This window comes from Danio rerio, chromosome 11 (assembly GCF_052040795.2).
Source record: "Danio rerio strain M-AB ecotype USA chromosome 11, GRCz13ab, whole genome shotgun sequence".
NCBI lineage: Eukaryota > Metazoa > Chordata > Actinopteri > Cypriniformes > Danionidae > Danio > Danio rerio.
The window spans coordinates 25392066-25413456 of record NC_141031.1 but is presented as its reverse complement, the minus strand read 5'-3'; the positions used below and the strand labels follow the sequence as shown (position 1 = coordinate 25413456).

General features: G+C 36.8%; 3 long non-coding RNA genes across 3 annotated transcripts in view; 1 reads left to right on the top strand and 2 right to left on the bottom strand.

Annotated features, from left to right (window-relative positions):
* The window catches only part of LOC147841789 (uncharacterized), a 227344-nt gene extending 226510 nt beyond the window's left edge, over window positions 1–834 (bottom strand). Inside the window, exon 1 of the long non-coding RNA XR_015502607.1 lies at window positions 406–834. This is a non-coding gene — a long non-coding RNA (uncharacterized LOC147841789). The remainder of the gene's footprint in view (window positions 1–405) is intronic.
* LOC147841783 (uncharacterized) overlaps window positions 1–21391 on the top strand; it is a 751871-nt gene that overhangs the window by 175986 nt on the left and 554494 nt on the right. The gene's annotated exons all lie outside the window — the stretch shown is intronic.
* On the bottom strand, window positions 1023–7529 carry LOC141376602 (uncharacterized). Its single transcript, XR_015502589.1, has 2 exons — window positions 7314–7529; window positions 1023–1562 (listed from the first exon to the last, which is right to left on the bottom strand). It is a non-coding gene; the product is annotated as an uncharacterized LOC141376602 (long non-coding RNA).

Sequence of the window (21391 nt, the reverse complement as noted above, 5' to 3'; positions counted from 1 at the left end):
TTACCTTAAAAAGATCTAAAGTGTGTTTCCTACAAAAAGACAAAGCTGGTTATGTTTCACAGCTGTCTTTTTCTTCTTTTTTTTTTTCGCTCAACATTGCGACCACTGCTTAGTTTAAGCCCTCGCAGTAAGCGTTTAGCCGGGAGCTCGTGCTGAGCGGAGCAAAAAAAAAAAAAAAAAAAAAAGTAGCACTTTTCCAATGGTCCCTTACTGAGAGCTCCGCTCAGCGCGAGCTTGATCCTGGCTGAACTCATATTGCGACTGCTTAAACGTAGCAGTGGTCGTAATGTTGAGCGAAAAAAAGAAAAAGGCAGCTGTGAAACATTACCAGCTTTGTCTTTTTGTAGGAAACACACTTTAGATCTTTTTAGGGTAAGAGGTTTTTGAGTTATTGCCGTCGATCACTGAATGTTATTTCTCACTTCTACATCTGGTATTACTCTGTTATTATTCCTTTTTCAACATTCTATTGATGCAAGTTGTCATTTTCTTTAGTTTGACATTTAAAATCTATCACTCTAATTTCTTTGAATTTGTACTAGATGTTCCAGAGCTGGCATCCGCAAAATGCCGCACTGCCATTTCAGCTGGAAGTGTGTCAAAACCACAACACATAGCTTCTCTGAATTAATCGAACTTTGTTGACATGACCTTTCCTCCACCCTGTTTAATCAAATCCCATCAAATTTTGCATCAATCTTTAAGAAGCAGACAGTATCAGTGTTGTAATTTAAAGGATAGTTCACCCTACAAAAATTGAATTACTCACTAGTTAATCACCTTCAAGTGGGTTTCAAAACTTTATGGGTTTCTTTATTCTATAAGATCATTTATAAAAATAAAAAACTGGAAAGCTGTAACTATTGACTTCCACAGTAGGATCAAAGTAGTACAAATACTACTGTATGGAATTAAATGGTTACAGGTTTCCAGCTTTCTTCAAAATGTCATCTTTTGTATTCAACAGAAGAAAGAATCACTAAAATGTTTGAAGGGTGAGTAAATGATGACATAGTTTTCAGTTCTGGTTGTACAATCCTTTTTGAATAGTACGCGAGAAACATTTTGTCAGGAAATCCTACAAAGCTTTTTATACAGTTTGGACAGAAAACATACAGAAACTAAAAGCCCTTTTTGCATTACATGCAAGCATTTTGCGGTCAGATGCCATAAGGATGTAGATTATAGAATCTCCATTTGTGCACCACATATAAAGCATCCTGTTCTCGGAAAATTGTTCACAATCCCAACCACTGTGCTAATGACTATTTTATGAGTTACAGTTCCCATCATTTGACCTTTTTTTTCTCCCTCTTTATCCCCCCAGTTGATCACTGCTATCCCCACACATCGCCTCAAATTCCTGAAGGAGGCCGGTCACGGCATTCCCAAAGAGGACATCGCAGAGGAGGTGCTGATTGAAGGTGCTGATGAAATTGACCACGCTGAGATGGAGCTGCGCAGAGGACAGATCCTGTGGTTCAGAGGACTCAACCGTATCCAGACTCAGGCAAGCTCACCTTTTATGGTTCTTTACTTGCTGTCTCTTCCAGCAAATGTCTCTGGAGGGAATATTTATATAATGTTAATGTATAATAGCAGTGAACAGTGTTGGGGAAAGTTACTTTTGAAAGTAATGCATTATAAAAAAAAAGTAACTAATTGCTTACTGAGTTACTTTTTATGCAAAGTAATTCATTACGTTACTTTTGAGTTACTTTTGCGTTAGATTTCCTTGCCTAGCTGAGGTTTGATCTCTTTCGGAACTTGCAGGTGTTTTTACCTGTTTTATAGAGAAGCATATTTATAAATATTCATTTTCCTTTAAACATGTAGGATAATATTATATTTTGAGAATCTTCTGAGCCCAGAGCTATACATGCTATATATACAGAGTAATGACAGCATGTAAAGTAGTGTGTTTGTTACTTTTGTACATTTTGTGTTATTAATTAAGTAAATTCTCTGGCCATTAAGGTAAACATTGCAATAAAGCGTTTTTAGAGTAGGCAACACACATGAAATAATTTATATTAAAAAACTATAAAAAACTTCCCCAAATCAAAATAAATCTTTGAGCTTTAGACATTAAATAAACTGCTTGACGTGGCCTTAACAAAAGTGTAAATCATTATCCAAAAGATAAAAAAACTCACTATACTAGAATAAGAGTAGTCACTTCTACAGTAACGTTAGACAGTGCGTCTCCTCAACAAAAAAAGCAATAACCATTTTTTTTAATTTAGTAGAATTAATTGTTTTACCTGGAGAATGTGAACTGATGTCAATCATTTGTTGTTTAGTTGGTGGTTTTTAATGTCGTATCTTGCAGTTGTCAAGAGTTTTACTTACACATAATCTACACTTAACGACAATTCACTTCTTTGCTTCGATGATTTCAAAATAACAATAATCCATTAAAAAAATTTAAGTCTCCAGCCTACCATTGTTTCTGTTTTTAACTGTCTGCAGGGATGACAGTTGATTCGCGAATGAATCACTTGTTTTAACCAGATCTTCTAAGTGAACCAATCAAACCAGTTCACCATATTGAACTGAGTCTGTGTTAAATGGTTGCATCTTCAGTAGGCGAAGTACTTTATTAATTCCTTTTTAACATGCCGGATACCCCCATCTGACTCGAAAAAAAGTTATTCAGTTACTAAAACAGTATACTGACTCTGTTCTGGATCTGCTGTGAAAAAAGACCCGATGATGATGAGAGCCGACTGTTCCCTCGCAGCACCCTCTTTCATTGAGTGTGAGATTCAACCGGACTAAGTTTATTTTTATTCAGCAAAATATTTTTTTAAATAATAATATTACTTATTTTTAAAAGTAATGCGTTACTTTACTTGTTTCTTTAGACAAGTAATATTATTATGTAATGTGCGTTAATTATGATGCATTACCCCCAACACTGGCAGGGAGTACAGTCTTCTATTGTATTTATGTAAAATATATGTGGTTATATGGTGTTTATTATCTATTTTGATGCAGTTCATTAAAACTTATTTTATCAGAATGTTTAAACATTGATATCCTACTTTCTATTGTTTTTTTTTTTTTGTAAATGATTTTAAGATCAGGACAATTTTGGATATTGTATAATTATAATTTATAACTTATATTATATTATATTATATTATATTATATTATATTATATTATATTATATTATATCAAACATATTTCACCATTATCTCTATAATTGTAAATAGTAAAAGTACATTTTAAATATAATGAGAGATTTGTAAAGTTGCATAAAAAATATGTTTATTAGGTTATGGATAATTATGGATCATAATAAATTCAATCTCCTTTAAGCCAGTGTCATAATCAAAATATTATTTTATTGTTTGTTTTTGTTTGGGGTGGCAAATTAAATAATTTTTGTCATCAGACAGCATGGATGTTGCTGAGAATGGCTTTATTAGTGATAATTCTGGATAGCAGTAGCTGTTTTTTTTATGTAGACTTCGCCCTAGTGGCCTTCAAGTATCTCCATGGGTTCATTTGTGGAAAAGCAAATCTCTTAAGACTCAGCAGAGACTCATGAGCTGCTTTGGTGGCCCAGGTTGAAAAGCAGCATGCGCCCTGGAGATGACACTCATGAAATGCCAGTGGGGCAGCTCATATGCACAGCCTGCCTGCAGATATCTGGGGACTGTGCTTACAAATCCTTTTCAACATTTCTCTGGAAATGCAACATTCAGCCGCTTTCATCAGAAGATGAAGTAAATGACAGGGGATAGACTTTTTTTTTTTCGTTCTGCTGATGAAGGCCGTGTGGGAGGACCTCCTTTCACTTTCCATTGGCTTTATACATGTCACAGTGTTGCTGCTTGTGAACAATGAGTGGATTCAGTGAGAGGGTTCACAGATGTATTTATCTGGATCCTCCAGGAGGGTCTGTGTGTTGGTGGGCGATCATTCTGAGAGGGCGTTCTTTGCCTATTAAGAATATTCTATACAAAACACTATGGTAAACCACCCACCAAAGATTGTCAGTGTGTTCCACAGACAGAGATTTGTCCCTCTAGATTTGCTTTCCTTCACACAGAAAATTTGTTTTAGCTTTGTTTTTTTTTAGGTCTTTAAGGGATGTATAATTTGCCAGGTCCAGGGGGATTCATGCTGTGATAAAGGGACAATCTTAGCCATCACCTTTTTCTTGTTTTTTCCCCCTCATTCTTTGTTGCAGCTCTCGTCATGTCACTAGGGTTTTAGGAATGAGTGTATCGGAGTGATGGAGCAATATGAATTTTTGCAAAAATCATTCTTAAGGCTGATTTATACTTCTGCGTCAAACGCACGCGTATTCTACAGCGTTGAAGCATAGCCCGTGGCCGTCGCTGACGTGCACCTCTCAAAAAATGTAACTACACGTGGCAACGACACGTAGCGCAAGCTCTGTGATTGGTCGGCTTGGTAGCGCTGATGAGTCTGGGCGGGACCGAGAGCCGCGCGAATGGTGCGACCCGATGGAGCGATTGTTTACAAGTGTGGAGTCCTGTGAAGGAGCTCCGGATGTAAAGTTTTGTTTTGTGTTTACCTCATAGTTAAAGTTGTTGCACGTCCGCCGGTTCCTGACTCAAAATGAGCGAGTTTGAGCCACTTGTACAGTCAGGAAGTGTTTAGGAAAAGCAAAACACCAGCGAAGAAACTCGACACAGAGGAACATTTACACCTCACTGCCAACTAGCGTTTCAGAAGTGTTAATGCAGACCAACAGAGACAGCGCGCAGAAGTATAAATGCACAGCTACGCGCGTTGCATGAGCCGTATGTTACGCCAGTCACTTGACGCAGAAGTATAAACCAGGCTTCAGGATTGATTAGTCTAAAAAAATGATTAAAGTGCCTATATTATGAATTATAAAATGTAATATTTTTGTTTTGGGAGTCTCCAACAACATGTTAATATGCATGCAAGGTCATTAGCCCCATTAACACATACAGATTATGTGTGAACAGGCCCTTTTTGAAAACACCGGTAAATTTGTTCCGGAAGAAGTTGTAACATTACAAGTAATTTGCCAGTGTTGTGCCGAAAATACGCACCTTTGCCGCAAAATGCACCCCCTCAGACTTTTATTAGCATTCTAAATGAAAAATCAAAGGCCATGATTAAAATGTAAAATTATTTGTTTTGATGGGTAAAGCGAGGGAAAGAATTAAAACACATTTTAAAATGCCCTAGGTTTATAAATAAATGTAAAAAAAAAAGAATATTGACTGTTTTGTAGCCTAAAATTAGGCTTTGTGGTGGGTTTTAAACAGATATTTAGCCTACATGGAACACATACAATTGTTGCTGTTTTAAACTAAACCACAGATTAAACATTTCCCTTAATCTTATTGGTATTAAAGTCAAACTATTTATTTATATTTCTTCTGTAAGGGTTCCATTCATAAAACTCACCTCAGTCACTATCATTAGAGTCATAACTCTAATTGATTTTTTTTTAAATATATTAATACATTTAATAGATGCACTTTTCAGAGAGGGTGCATTTTGCGGCAGCGGTGTGCATTCTGGCACAACACGAGAATGCTGCTCTGTGTGAACACAAAATAAAAGTGCTGACGCGAGACGTCTACCCCAGAATATTCAGACGCATTCACATCTGCACTGTTTATGAAAATAAAAGCCTTTGAATATGCTTCCAGACACATTTAGCAGCTAGATGTTAGTCATTTTAAGTTTCTATGTTCCATCTTAATGCCAACCGTGTAAAGAAATTTTTGATAAAAAGCTTATGAAAAACCGCTGTTGGTTTACCATTAAGCTGTGCTTCAGTTGCTTGACGTGTGTGCACGTGAAAGAGTGCTCCAGTGAGTGCCAGCACAAGGACACATATTATGTACATCTCGACATGCGAAATTGTTCCCATATATGTTTTCATCGAAGTACTTATCCATCCACAGAATTTGTAATGTTGTCAAATGTGTAAACACTCAGCTGTGGTTCGTACTTCTGCCCATGGATGTGTCTGGGACAAAGCAGCTGTATGAATGCTAAAGCTTTAAATAAAAGTGAAACCATCGAAAAAGCTTGACCACTTCTATGTTTACAAATATAAGCGCAGCCATTTAGAGTTTACCAGGTTTGGAATGGATGTATTCTGAAAAAAGTCCGGAACGTTCTTGTCTGTGTGAAGAGCGCTTTTTTTTTTTTTAATTATTATTGGTAAAGTCGCTTCGGAAATTTTCTGGATATTTACCAGTGAAATGGGCATTAGTCTTATAATATTCATTTATTTTTACCTAATGACTCCCATAAGATTTGTTTAGCTATTAATTTTGACAAGTTTATCTGCATGACCATAATCTGCATTTTCCGTTGACCCAATCTGTTGTGATTTTTGTGTGAAGGTGAAACATCTATTATTGATATTAATAAGACTCTTTCTTTTTGAGAGTCAATGCAGATTTCACCCCCAGCTGGGAGTTTTCATTTAAATAGATCTCTGTTACACACAGAATGAAGTGTAATTTTAAAAAATCCATAATAGGGACACTTTAAAATATCTGTTAATATAATTTTACTATCACATAAAAAATGATTAAGATCAAGTATTTTAATATTTCATTTGAAGTTGGTGTAATTGTTCTAATTTAACATTCTGCTTTATTGTCCACATAGCAGCCTGGGTGTTTTCAAGGTCTTAAATAATGTACTTTTGTCTTCTAAGTAAGTCAGTTGGCCAGTTATGTGTGAAGGGGGAGGGGTGGTTTTAATTTGTGTGTGCGCGCCCTGGATACATCCAGACCCCCCATGGTTCCAGATCACCATCCCTGCTAATTCTACCCGACTTCCCTCCAAGCCAAGATGAAAAAAAGATGCCGAACAGTCTTCTCATCCTCTTCCTTCCCTCCTCCCATCCCTTCGCCTCTATTCCTGATTAGCAGCCGACGAACTGACCGCAAAAACACTACTCTACTAATTAGCTCCTTATCTCTCCCCTTCGCTCAAAGTCCCTCCATCCCACTTTTAAAATCCTCATGGATTTCTATTTTATATCTGACATGCATGGTTAGCGGTACACAAAGAAAGAAATAATTGGCACGAGCGCAATTCAGACTCATTGGTACTTCATAGAGTTTCCCTTTCTCTTTCACAGACACATTCTCAGCCTTTCCTTTCTCCTGAAAAAAAAGAAAATTCCCCACATAAAACTTTCCTTTTATCTTCCTGTGCCAGCCCCTCTCCTGGCAAACTCGCTTAGCACTAATCAAACTTTTTATTTTTGGTGTGAGGGTATGTTTTCCTTTTCAAATAACACATTTTCTCTTTCAAATAACAAATTTACCTGCTCTAACCACTCCTTTTGGCCCTGGGTCTTTGTCTTTTCTGTTTCCCTTTCTTCTTCTGTTTTTCCCCTCGTCCTTTCCCTGTTCTTTGCAGATGGATGTGGTTTATACATTCCAGACGGGCCAAACGGCGGTGCCTGGGGCCCTGCGTCGCCAGCCCTCTGTGGTCAGCCAGCACAACGACGCAAAAACTGTTTCTAGCCCCACCCATGTAGGGATTTCCTCTTCCTCCTTGTCCGCCAACTCTGCTGCGGCTGCTGGGCCGCCCGCCCCTGCTTCCTCTTCTACTACAGGCAGTGAGTGCCACATAACACACCCGCAAACTAGCACTGCTGCTGCTTCTCGATTGCCATGCTAACATGCTTGAATTCATTTAACCAGTAACCATCATCTTTTAGACTGCTCTTCTGCTCATTTACATTTCCAGTCTGTCCTTCAGAGTCTCCTAACTAAAACCCTTTGCCTGCACTATTTCTCTCTCATTCTCATTCACTTTGCATTTCTTCCAACGCCTGAACCAGTGTCTGGTGTGTGTGATTTGAATACAGACAGCCTTGCTGATGTCTGCATGTGAATTACCAGTGCCAAGAGAAACTTTTAAAGAGGTGCATGTTATCTCATTAAGTGCAATAGCAATACATTTTATTTACACTAAGCTCAAGTGACAGTATTAGCATTATGCTATTCACACTAAGGGTGCTTTCACATCTAGACTTTTGTTTTGGAACGTGGCTCATTTCCCCAGTTAGGGCAGTTCGTTGGGCTTATGTGAATCCAGCAATTGCACTCAGATCTGCGCCAAAGTAATCGGTCAGAGATCGCCTGAATTAGGTGGTCTCTGCTGGATTGAAACAAACTCTGGAGCGGATCGATTGTAGTGAGAAAGCAAAACGATATGAGCCCGGCTAAGATATATCACAGTGTATTATGGATAAGTAATAGGCATATATCCAGCTATATAAAGAGGGGATTATGAGCAGGGAGTGATGTCATTCCTACCGGTAAATGTATGTTTAATGTCAAATACAAAAGTGAAAGCATGCTAAACTATTAACGAGAGTTGTTTATCCGTTAGAAAAATTAACTGAACTGCAGTCTTGGTTTATCTGTTATTTATCTCTATAATGTAAAGCCTATAATGCATAATTCTAGCCAAGAGCTGTGTATGAGAAAGTGTTACCTTTGATTTATATCTGGTGACTATGTCTATGCGTGTCATCGTTAAAAATTAAAGCTCAGCTTTCCTATTATGAATAAAATAAGGATGCATGACAGCAGAGCGGGACTCTGCAAAATAAACTGTGAAACTCTGACCAATGTGAGGAGGGTTTACTCGTACGTGACTTGTTTTAGCTCTTTTGGTTCATTTAGAAACTTTGCGAACCGCACAAACAACAAAAAGCAACATTGTAACAATCCCTGTTTCGGAACAAAACGGGTATGAAAGCATCCTAAGTGTTCAATACTGAATGTTATCCTTACACTATTGTTAAAAAGTTTGTTTTTATTTGCACAAAGTGTGTTGAGAATAGGCATGGGCCGGTGTAAGATTCTGACGGTATGATAACCTTGGATAAAAATATTACCGTTTTGCAGTATTGTAATTACTGCTCTAAAATATATTATTTTTAAATCTCTGGGTTAAAACAAAAACTTCTTTCCCTTTTAAACACAATATATTTTGTTTTGAGAAATTTAAAATATTTTGGAACAGTAGCTAAACATTTCAGGCTAAATAATTCAAATAAATCGACTTCTGCCATCTTCATTTGTTTCAAAAACAGTGATTTCATTACAATTTAAAATGGCGTCTTTGTATGTATTTTCTGCTGAAGATACTTGTTGTCCTAAAAATAAAAGTAAATAAAAACGCTATACGCTATAGCAGAAAATTTTTAGTTTTAAAACCTTGACTTTTCCAAACCGCGGTATACCTTGAAAATGGTTATAGTCCCATGCCTAGTTGAGATACTATTATATATTATAAGTAATTAGTGTCAAATATTTACTTAATATTAAGGCTACTTTATAAAACAGTATGTTATAATACCCTATTGAGTGTAAATGAGAATAGTTCTGCTTTATTGATATAATAAACACCTTACCCTGACTCTTAATCATAAACTTTTCTTTTAAAATACAGATTAGGCATTTGATTTACACTCGTGTAAATACAAGTCTAAACAGACAATCTGTTCCTTATTTGAGTATGAATTTTGTTTGTTAACAAACATTCAATTGCATCCCTAATAACTGCATGTGTTTGGATTTCATTGAGGTCTTTTACCCAGTTGATATATTGTCATATCACTTTTGTGGGAGTCTTCAGTCTGCAGCACAGGTACTGTTGAATAAATGAACCCATGACAAATAGCTTACGGTACAAGCAAGCAAATGAATGAGATGTGTCACAGGTTATAATCTGTTTTGTATTTATACACTGGAACAATACAAAACAAAACTTTGTTTTGAGGTGTGTGTTCTCACAAGATGCCCCACCCAAAACTAACACGTTTGGTCAGTAGACCGCCGTTAATGGCCTTTTGTGACTGAATGTTTCAGATCCTGTTTACACTTAAATTCAGCATTGTCTACTCATAATAGGGTTGGCAAAAAGAGATCTTTGGGTATATGGGGTCTAAAAAGTTCAGTCATCAGGAATGCTGGTCATTAAGACATTAAGGATGCTAGTTTTGCGCTGTAATCCCACAGACAGTTGTTTCTAATGAGCAAAAACAACTAAATATGATATGTAAATATCAATGCAAATCCCATAAAACACAAGCAGAATTAAAGTACATGTTGTTATTTTACAAAAAAATGTTCCTAAGTGATCTGACTCCGTTTATACATATAATTGAATTTGTAGTTTTTGTTTAGCAAATTATGTCTCATGAAATTATTAACCAAATGATTCTAGAAGTGATGTACACACTTTATTCTGTTTAAAGGAAAATGCAGCAGAGTAGTATCAGGTATAGTCTGATTTTTTGATTCTGTCACTTTAGACTGTGTTTGGTAATAAAACAAAAACTCTTGAGACCCAGAATTTGACATGTCACATTTAGCTTGGGATGAGGAGTTAAAGGAATTTATCACCCAAAAATGGAAGTTCTTTCATTTACTCATCCTTCACTTATTCAAGCCTGCTTGAGTTTCTTTCTTAAGTTGAACACAAAAGAAGATATTTTGACATGGTATCTGTGGGGTCTTAAAAAGTCTTAATGTCCTAAATCTACTGAAATATTGTGTTGTAGGTCTTAAAATCTTTTTTAAACGCTTTTATCTTCTTAGCATCTTTTATGCTACCCAATCTGGCCAATGACATCCATACAATCACCAACAATCCATCTCAATAAAACTTTTGACCTGGACAGACTGTTGTGCATACATTTACTTTATTATAGTTTTTAAAACTTAAAAAAACATTTATCCTTTTTTTTAATTGTTGAAAAAAGTTTGTTTCAAACAAGCTTGCTTGTTTTGACTCAATATTTAAAATACTTTGCTAAGAAATTTCTAAAATATTTTTTTAATTATTATTGTATTTTTAAACTTATTTAATTATAATAAGGTTTTTGATGGGGCAAATAAAAATATTTTCCATCTGGGCCATTCGAAAAACTCCTTAGCATTTGGCCCTATATGAGTCTAAAATGTCATTCATAATGGTCTTAAAATGTCTTAAAGACTTAAATTTAACTTGGTGAAACCTGCAGAAACCCTGTTTTGAAGTAAGCTGAAAACCTGTCATGGGTCCTGTATGGATGTCATTAGTTACAGTTTTTCAGTTTCTTCGAAATATCTTCTTTTGTGTTAAATAAGACATGACAATTAAAGGTTTATAATCACTTGAGGCTGAATATTTTTATTTTTTAGGTGAACTATGCCTTTAAATCTGAACATCTGATCGATAGAAGATCGAAAACTGAACAAATATGGTTAAACACTATAGGACACAATCTTCTAAACTAGCCAATAGCACTTTTATATGTTCTTGTTTTGACCTTGGTCTTTACCACATAGTGTATGTATCGCCAAGCAGCCTTTTATGTTGTTGACCTGCACAGCACGTTCACTGTCTGAAGAACCCCCAGGCAGAGACAGATGCAGGCGGCTGGCGGTTCTTCCTGTTTTTTCCACTCTCATGTTCTGTACTTCAGTCACGTCACGACTCTTCCCCTCTTTCTCTCTCTCTCTCTCTCTGCCTCTGTCTCTGGACTAACTCCAAATGGTGCTTTTGTGCCTTTGAAGGGGACACCACACATAGGATCATTCCAAATAAAAGTGAGCAACTGAATCCCTTCATGAAGGAGCCACTCAGAAAGCTCTTAGGAGAGGGTACATGTGATGGAAGTCATTTGGCAGTTTATAATCCTGTGCTTCTGGGTGGCATGCTCTTGCAATTGTTTTAGGTGTCTTATTTAGAATCTCATCTGGAATCATTAAGTGTCCTGGTCAACTCAGTCATATCGTAATAATATTTTTATAATTATTATTTTATTTTTATTTTTCCTCAAAGGTGTTTTCATTAAACATGTTAAATATGAAACATGCAGTACAAACAGCTTTTCACTTTTCACTTGTTCTTTTTTTTTTTTTTTAGACAACAAACAAAATCCATCGCATACATATACATTTAGGTTCTATAAAAATGTATTATTTATATTAAAATAAAATACAATCAAGTGTTGGGCAGTAGTGACGCTCCTAGCTTAACTACATTTTTCAATAGTGTAGCTACAGCATCGCTACTTTCTAAATAAAATAGCTTTTCAGGAACGAAGCTATTATTTTAAGCAAGTAGCACAGTAGTGTCCACTCAAGCTGAATTTACAGATCGGGGAGCAATAAGTGACGGCACAAACAATCGCATAGCTGAGAGGTAGAGATCTGCGCGGGACTAAATTTTGAAACCCGCCCGCACCCGCCAGGTTTTAGCCTGAACCCAACCGCTCCCGCTTACATTCAGCATTTGTTTTCCCGCTGCCTGACCCGCCCCGTTTTCTACCTGCCGCACCCGATCCCGCTAAAGAGCAGGGGGGAGAACAAAACCGAAAACCAACCAGCTATACAGAGTCCAGACAGCCTAACAAGCTGTCTGTATGAACACACACATAAGCACCAAGCACACACACACAGACAAAGCTCTCTCTCTCTCTCTCTCTCTCTCTCTCTCTCTCTTTCGCACGCGCACTAACACACACACACACACACACACACACACACCCAAGCACACACACATGCAAAGCTCTCTCTCTCTCATTTACACGCGCACACATTCACGCGTGCGCACACACACACATACACACACAGCAGCCAACAAGCTAAACACAGCTTCGCGCTGTTTCATTTACACACAAACATACGCGTGCTCGCTCGGGAGTCGGGAGTGAGCCTCTCCTGTCCCAAATTAAACCCGTTACCGACCGCTCCCGCGATTTATTCGAAAATTTACTACTGTGAGGCCAGTGTCTAGCCGATGAAAGTAAACCCAAATGTTGGCGATAACGACGATTTCTTCTTCTTCCTGTTTTTCGGTGGTCGACAACACATTTTTTGGTGCATTACTGCCTGCTGATATACTACTACAGTATATGTGTGTATATATATATATATATAGTTTACTGTAGTGGTAAACTGGTAATTACTGGTACTGGTAATTACTATTAGTTCATGATAGTTACTAATGAAACTACATTTCATTATGACGGTTTCTACTGCTTGATGGTTATGAACACTTTGGGTTCAGAAAGGTGCAATCACAATTTTATTTTTGCACCCCTACCCCTTCCCCTTGGCCCTTGAAACAGAATGTGAAGGGGAAGGGCTTTAAAATTTTCCCTTAAGAAATGAAACAGCCTTACAACACCTGCAAACGTCATATGTCATTGCGATCTCTTGCTTCATATGTGATCAACGATCACGACTGCTGTAGTTACTCCAGTTGCAATATTTTTTGGTATTTGTCTTCAGGAAATCACCTAAGGCAATGATATCATGTCATCGTAACAATATAATGCGGCAATAAGATCCTTACTGCTCTGTGCATTTACACCCTGGCCATATTGATCTATGGCCATAATCATCCAAACACACAAAAACAACTTTAACATTATACCAGACACTGTAAAAAGTTTAATCCCAGCCACCAAACTTTTCTGACAGGGTATTTGAGTGTCATCGAGTGACAGAATGTTGTTGGACTACTATACAGAAGTTATTATGGATTATAGACCTTTAAGTTTTTATTTTAGCGTGTTTATTTTAAAACATGATGTTAAAACATGAACGCGGTTATAAATATATATTAAAACATATGCTTGTTTGTTGTAAAAATTTGGAATAATGACAAGAAATACTAATTTGTGCATCTCCTGACTTCCGTGTGCAGCCATGTTGCCATTGTAGATGGTGTATTCTGTGAAATTTTCGTACCCCTTGGTTTCAAGTGTGGTCCTGAAAAATCTCAGTTTGAAAGGCTATCTAGCCCTTCCCCTTAGCACTACACCTTCAAGCTAAAGAAAATTGGGACACCCTAACCTTTCACGTAACCGCACAAATCGAGGGGTAAGGGGAAGAGCTAAGGAGTAGAATTGGGATTGGGCCAAAATGTGCCGACGAGCTGAATCTTAGCAAATACTTGCCTCAGTGATATTAGGGTTTGAATTTCATCAACTTAAAACTTATAGAAATTTAATCATGATCTTGGCAAATGGGTTCAGACAATTTGATGTCTCCCCATTCAAAGAGATAGGAGCTGCACTTGGATGTCTGTGGGGCATATCAAAGATGTTCACCAAGTAAAATGACTTGAAAGGACTTTGCGTAGTATTATGCACATAAGATCACAACACCCTTCAAAGGACTCTTATGGTATTTGCCATTTCTCTATTTTCTGGTTCACTCGCTCTCTTAGCACCAGCCCTTTCCCTTTTTTCACAACTGCTTTCACACACTCAATCACACTTTTCTCTTTGTCTTTCTCTCTCTCCTTTGGTTTACAGCCCCCTCATCACACCTTGTGTCTTCTGCTCTGACATGTACTCGCTCTCCATCTCTCTTCATTGATATTCTAGAAGGAGCTATGAGTCACGGGCTGTTTTTCCTGCCTTCCTTATTTAGGTTGCATCAGCAGTGTATTTAACATGAGATGCTTAAAGGTGTGTGTGTATGCGCGCGCGTTAGGCAGACATTGGGTCAAAGAGTTCATTTAACCATTGCGGGGAGAGATCCAAATATTCAGGCAGCTGGAAGCAAATTAAAGGTTCAATTAGGTTCAATTATTTCTGAACTAGATGTGTGAAAATGGACAGATGTAGTCCTGCTGTGTCCTGCCAAACAGTGCATTAAAAATGTCGACTAGATTTTTGTGTTTAATCTGTGATGTGTTATATACTATTCATTATGGACCCTGAAATGGAAAAATGTATATATAAATATTGGGGCTGTAAAGCGATTTAAAAACCTGCTGAATAGTTAAACTAATTAATCACGTTTAATCGCACATAAATATTGAAGACGTGCCCCAAAATAAAATAAAAAAATGATGACCAGTGAAGATTAAATGTATTACAAAAAAAAAAAAAAAAAAAAAACAGACTTTTTTTTTAATAGAGCATAAGCCTGTTATTAATGATACAGCTCTTTATAGAGTATGGGGTGTAGCAGTACTCAAAATGAATGCTTTGATATGTATTCTGTTGTTGTCATTGTTAAAGTCAATGATCGGTTATCTTTTTTGTTACGTTAGGGAGAACAGATGCAAAACTTAAATTATAAAAATAATAACAATAATAATTATTTATTCAAAAAGAAATACTGAAATATCACATAGTCCTAAGTATTCAGACCCTTTACTCGGGTAGAAGCAACCTTTTGATTTATTACAACCAATAGTCAAATCTTCCGACTGCATCTCTGGAGTTCAGCCACAGTGATCTTTGGGTTGTTTTTTTCCTCTCTCAGCAAGGGTCTTTTCTGATGATAGCTTAGCTTGGCCAGGCGGCCAGCTCTAGGAAGGGTTCTTGTTGTCTTAAACATCTTCCATTTAAGGATTATGGAAGCCACTGTGCTCTTATGGCCTGTTTCCACTGTGTGGTACGGTACGGTCTGGGTTACCTTTATCAGGGTTGCGTTTCGTTGCCCAAAAGGTACCAGTAGATGAGGTGTACGATGGAAAGTTTTAGTCGACGTCATTCTCGCTCGAGGAAATGTCAAAGTAAAGCTGTAAGAGTCTTTCACATATTGTATGAGAAGCACTTCTTACAAAACAGATGGTTTATACACATAACAGGGTTTCTGCAGGGTCTTAATGTCTTAATTTTCAAAACTTATATTTTAGGCCTTAAAAAGTCTTAAATTCACTGGCATATTGTGTTGTAGGTATTAAATTGTTATTATTAGGTATTAAAACAGGTCTTAATTTTGCTTTGTCCAAGTAAAGCTACTCAATTTGGGCTTATTTTCATCCAATGACCAACAATACATCTCAATAAAACCTTGTTTTTAAATGTAAGTTTTTTTTATTGCAAAGAGATAGTTGACAATACCTGTTAGAAATTTTACTGCAAATTCCCCAAATTAAATTCCCTAGTCAGGGGAAAAAAAACAAACAATTACACGATTCCTTGTGATAATACTGGGCCATTAGAAAAAAAATCTTAACCTTGTATAAGTCTAAAATATCATTCTTTATGGTCTTAAGAGGGTCTTAAAAAGCCTTAAATTTGACTTGATGAAACCTGTAGAAACCCTGCACAAATACTTGTTTAAATGTTCATTACTAACCTTTCTATGAACAGTATTTTATTATAACTGCAGTTATATAAAATAATCCAATAAATGCAACATATATGAGCACATACTGACCCTTACAGTCTCTGTTACCAGCAATTACAAAAAAACTGCAGCTGTGTGTACATTGAGGAAAAAAATTAACTTAAATGATTTTAGCAAATGGCTGCAGCATAACAAAGAGTGGAAAAGTTTAAGGGTGAATACTTTCCATATCCACTGTGTGCGTGTATATATGATTATTATTCATCATAAATAAATCATTTTAAGGCTACATTTGATTTTATAATAATGGTTGCTGCTGTGTCAATCAATACAACTTGATGTGTGTGTCAGCAGCTCACACGCTCAAAAAAGGAAAGGACTTCAAGAGCTTAATTCTCTGTAATTTTAGTCATACAGACAAGTATAAGCTGTGGCTATAGTTTAGGCTACTGTGTAGTATGTGAGGTCACTCAAATACAAGTAGGAATAACAGAGTGAAATGGATGCGACCGTCACTTTGTTCTGCATGTAAAAAGTATTGCATTCGAAGTCGTTCTGTCTACATATGCACTGAAATAAAATTCCTGTACTGAATGCAGGAACCACATCATCCCTAGGAGGCAGGATGGTACAAAATCGGTAGGGCGGGACGATGTGCCTAACCATTTTAATGCTTTTTTTTTGTATAGTTATTCTAATTAAAATGTTAAATGAATAGCTCTTATAATTATATAGTTAAAATGATTCCAGTGCTCAGGGCTCAACAATAAGGACTGCCCAATGATCCAGGACCAGCGTGAGCGATGCTTGGGAAAGTAGACAGGATTGTGACTGGCCTGATTGGGCCAGTGCTGCCTTGACACTAAAGTTTTATTTATTTATTTTTAATTATTATTATATTTTTTTATTAATGCTACTATTTGTCAATTGCTTGCCAATACAGTCTTAGATTTGAGAAACACTTTGTGCTTTTAAGCCTTTAAAGGCTACCTTCTCTGTGATGTCGTAAATACCATGCTTTTTAGTTCCTCTTATTTGATTAAATGCTGTCAGCACATTCTTTTTTGTAATCTGATAACAACCAGTACAGCAAAGAGATGGCAACATAGCGGCAACATCAAACTATATGGGGTTAAAAGAAAACGTCGCTGTCTAATGTCGTTTTGCACAGGTTGCCTTCAGTTTGGCAAGTCAGACACGTTTTGTTAAATAATTTAGAACTGCAATAAAATATCAGCACATTTTCCATACTGCTCTTTTTATTTGCATAAAATTTAGAATTTTGCTCATTTATTTTACACATTTATTAAAATTTTTAAAGTGTCTAAATTCTACATTCACAGATGTTATTTGTGACACATTATTTAAAATATGTGGCTAAGAAATAGCTATTTCTTCTTCTTTATTTATTTATTTTTTTGAGTGGTACCAGTGAAAATTTTGGCAGGGCAAGTAAAAATATCAACCACTGGCCAGATAGGGCCAATAGAAAAAAATCATTAGAGTTGAACCCTGAGTGCTACTGTACACTTCTTCAATTTTTCCTTTACAGCCATTACATTGAGCTACTGTACCATGTATGAACTACTTCGATATGTCAACCAATCAATCAATAAGGCTGGGTATATTTATTTAATATTGGTTCTATAGATACATGTTTTAAATAACTTAAAATATGTTGAAAATAATTAGTCAAGCAATATGATTATACACTTATAATTTTGTACCATATGAATGTAGTCTATACTCATCTTTGCAGTCAGCCAAATTAGTGATTCAGATTCAAGCTCTGTGAGAATTTATGCAGAGGGAGTAGATGCTTCACAAATGACTTCAGCCTGCTGTTGCTACATTTATCACAGGCTGATACAATTTAGTCACTTAGCAGACATCCATTTTACAGTTCTTCTGATGCCCTCCTTTTCCTTCTTTGTTGTGCATTGCCTCATCTGTGCTATTTTAAACTAATGCAGAAATAATTTGACTGATTAAAACGAAGACGATTTCTCAGTTGTCTTTAAAGATGCAGTGAGATCTGTTTCTGTGATCACAACTCAACTAAGCTCTCTGACATGCAGCTTGGTTTTTACATGCAAGGCTTTTTCTGAATATTGGGAGACAAAGCATGACAGGCGTAGCTGCATGGTACAAGAATGTAAACCTGAGAAATAAACAGAGATTGAACAGACTAAGCCTCAGTGGATTGGCTGAGCTGGCAGGGCAGGAGCTTCTTCACACATTTGTTGTTACCAGGGGCTTCATGTAGAGAAAAGACCCTTGCAAAATGAGTTACACCAATTCACATTCGTCTTGCATGGTTTTTCTCAAGGCTGAACCCATAAAACTGTAAGAGAGCACGACTCGTTTCTGACGTTGCACCACACCGCGCAGAGAGTCTCACAGCATATGTTTGGAAGGACTGGATGCACACGCTATGCATTTTAATGCACTGACTACTTGTTTTCCTGAGGGTTTTATTTTGGAACACAAAAACAGAAACATTCTTCACTTTACTGTTTGGATTTTCCCCAAGTAAACATCAAAACCTGGAAACGTGTTTCCCACAAAATACAAGTTGACCTCGAGTCCCAAATAAATAGTATCCTCGGGCAGTGGTAAGTGTAGCTTGACCGTATGGCACTGGTCAAAGATTGCTTTTCTGGTGAAGGTCTGTCTGAGCTTACTACTAAAAAACTACCCGACAAACTGTCCTGTTGGTGTTCCTGCATGTAAAGCAGCAAACCCTTCAACTCTGGGTGCATGCCTCTGTGTGTACTTAAAGGTACAACATGTTTTCTTTCAAAAAAACACTAAAACAGTGTAATATATTTTCAGTGTTTCAGTTCATTATTTAATTTTCCTTTGGCTTAGTCTCTATATCAGAGGTCCCCACAGCAGAATGAACCAACAACTATTCCAGTATATGTTTTACACAGTGGATGCCTTTTCAATCACAACCCCAAATATTGGGAAACACCCAAACACACTCATTCACACACACACACACACACACACACACACACACACACACACTACGGCCAATTTCAATGATTCAATTCACCTATAGTGCATGTCTTAGGACTGTGGGGGAAACCGGAGCATCTGGAGGAAACCCAGGCGAACACCAGGAGAACATGCAAACTCTACACAGAAATGCCAACTGGCCCAGCTGGAACTTGGACCAGCGACTTTCTTGCCGCGAGGCAATAGTGATAACCACTGAGCCACCGTACAGCCATTTTCAGTGTTATATATTCAGTTGAAGTCAGAATTAGTAGACCCCCTGAATTATAAGCCTCTCGGGTTTTTGTTTTCTCCAATTTCTGTTTAGCGGAGGGATTTTTTCAAAACATTTTTAAACATAAAAGTTTTACTAACTCATTTATAACTAGATTCTTAAAGTTTGAGGACAAACTTTGAGGCAGGCTTGTGAAAGCCTGATAATAATAGTTTATTTAGTTTAAACAGTTTTAAAAAGTATGAAAAGGTGATTCTAGCATTAATTAGCATGATAGATAGATAGATAGATAGATAGATAGATAGATAGATAGATAGATAGATAGATAGATAGATAGATAGATAGATAGATAGATAGATAGATAGATAGATAGATAGATAGATAGATAGATAGATAGATAGATAGATAGATAGATAGATAGATAGATAGATAGATAGATAGAGTTCTAGCATGAGTCAAACAAGCCAACCTCCGCTTCTCTAAGATGTTCTGATACTAAGATATAGCTGCTGTTAAATCGTTGCTAGGTTAGTCTGTTTTGTTGCTATGGAGTTGATTGACAGTTTAGACTGATGATGTATCAAAGCTTCTTGTCAGTATGAACAGTTAAAAGCAACACATGTCTCTATCACACTGCTGCATGACGATATCAGTCTGAACCTCTATAATAGCAGTCTATGGGATCGTTGCTAGGGTGCCGTATCTGGTTGTTAGGGGTGTGGCTAGAAAGTTAAAAGCTCATCAGTTATTGGTAGTTTGGTAGTCTGAGTTAATTGAGCCCAGTTAAAAGTCTGTGCGACAGTTTCATGTAGAGTTATGAGCTCACAAAGTTTGACCCAATGTAAAGTCAATGAGAGTCTTTTGCAGTGGAAGTCTATGGGACAGTTTCTAGGGTCCCAAAAGTGGTTGCTAGGGTGTGGCCAGAAAGTTAAAAGCTCATCAGTTATTGGCAGTTAGGTAGTCTGAGTTAAATGAGCCCAGTTAGAAGTCTGTAGGACAGTCTGATGCAGAGTTATGAGGTCACAAAGATTGGTCCAATGTTAAGTCAATGGGATTTTTCCGATGGTCCCGGGACGTTTTTCGGAAAACCGAAAGTCGGATCAGTCGGAAAAGATATAGCAACCCGAGTCAGACCAGTTTGGAGGTCTGGTGTGAGTTTGGTGGTCATAGCTTGAAAGCTCTAGGAGGAGATAGAGTTTAATTTTTAGTCTCAGAAGAAAAATAGGATAACAATAGTCTGGCTTGCTACACAAGCCAGCCTAATAACTCATTTATTTGGGCTAAAACTAAGGGCTAATAATTCTGACTTCAACTGTATAGTCCTAAATGTTTAGAAGAACTATTTTAACTAAGAATTTTGTAATTTTTCACCATGCTAATGATGTCACATCCTTGATTTGTGTTTATATATATATATATATACAACACACAACAGCATTAGAAGAGAACCTATAACATGTTGTAAATATGTAAACACAGTTCTACTTTAGCCCCAAATGAACACAACCACAAGAACTGGAAACAAGTGACTATTATAAACTACATACTGTATAATACAATGCATAATAAAAGCTCTGCTGCTTTCTTACTATATTGCGCTCATCTGTCATCAGCAAATGCTTCAGTAGGCTTATTTTACGTTAATAGCTTCATAGTAAGAAAATAATACATTTGGAATACTTTAACTTATCCATGAACGTGATTTCGCTATGAGTCCCATAGGATGTAATAAAGACAACAACTCGAATGATTCCACACTCAGTCAAGGCAATTTCAAACTGTTTTTGTTTGTTGTGAATATGCACCCTCTAGCAGCAACAATTACATAATGTGCATTTTAAGGAAAAGTTCACACAAACAAGGGATGGACAATTTATTTTCCCAATGGGAAACGGGTGTTTTTTACAGGGCTGGACTAATACAGTTAACATTGTTCTGGACAAAATATCATATTTTACAAAAATGAATAAACAATATGTGAAAAATTGTAATGAGAAAAAAATACCTGCTCTTCTCTAAGGGCATCTGCTGCGTAAAAACATATGCTGGATAAGTTGG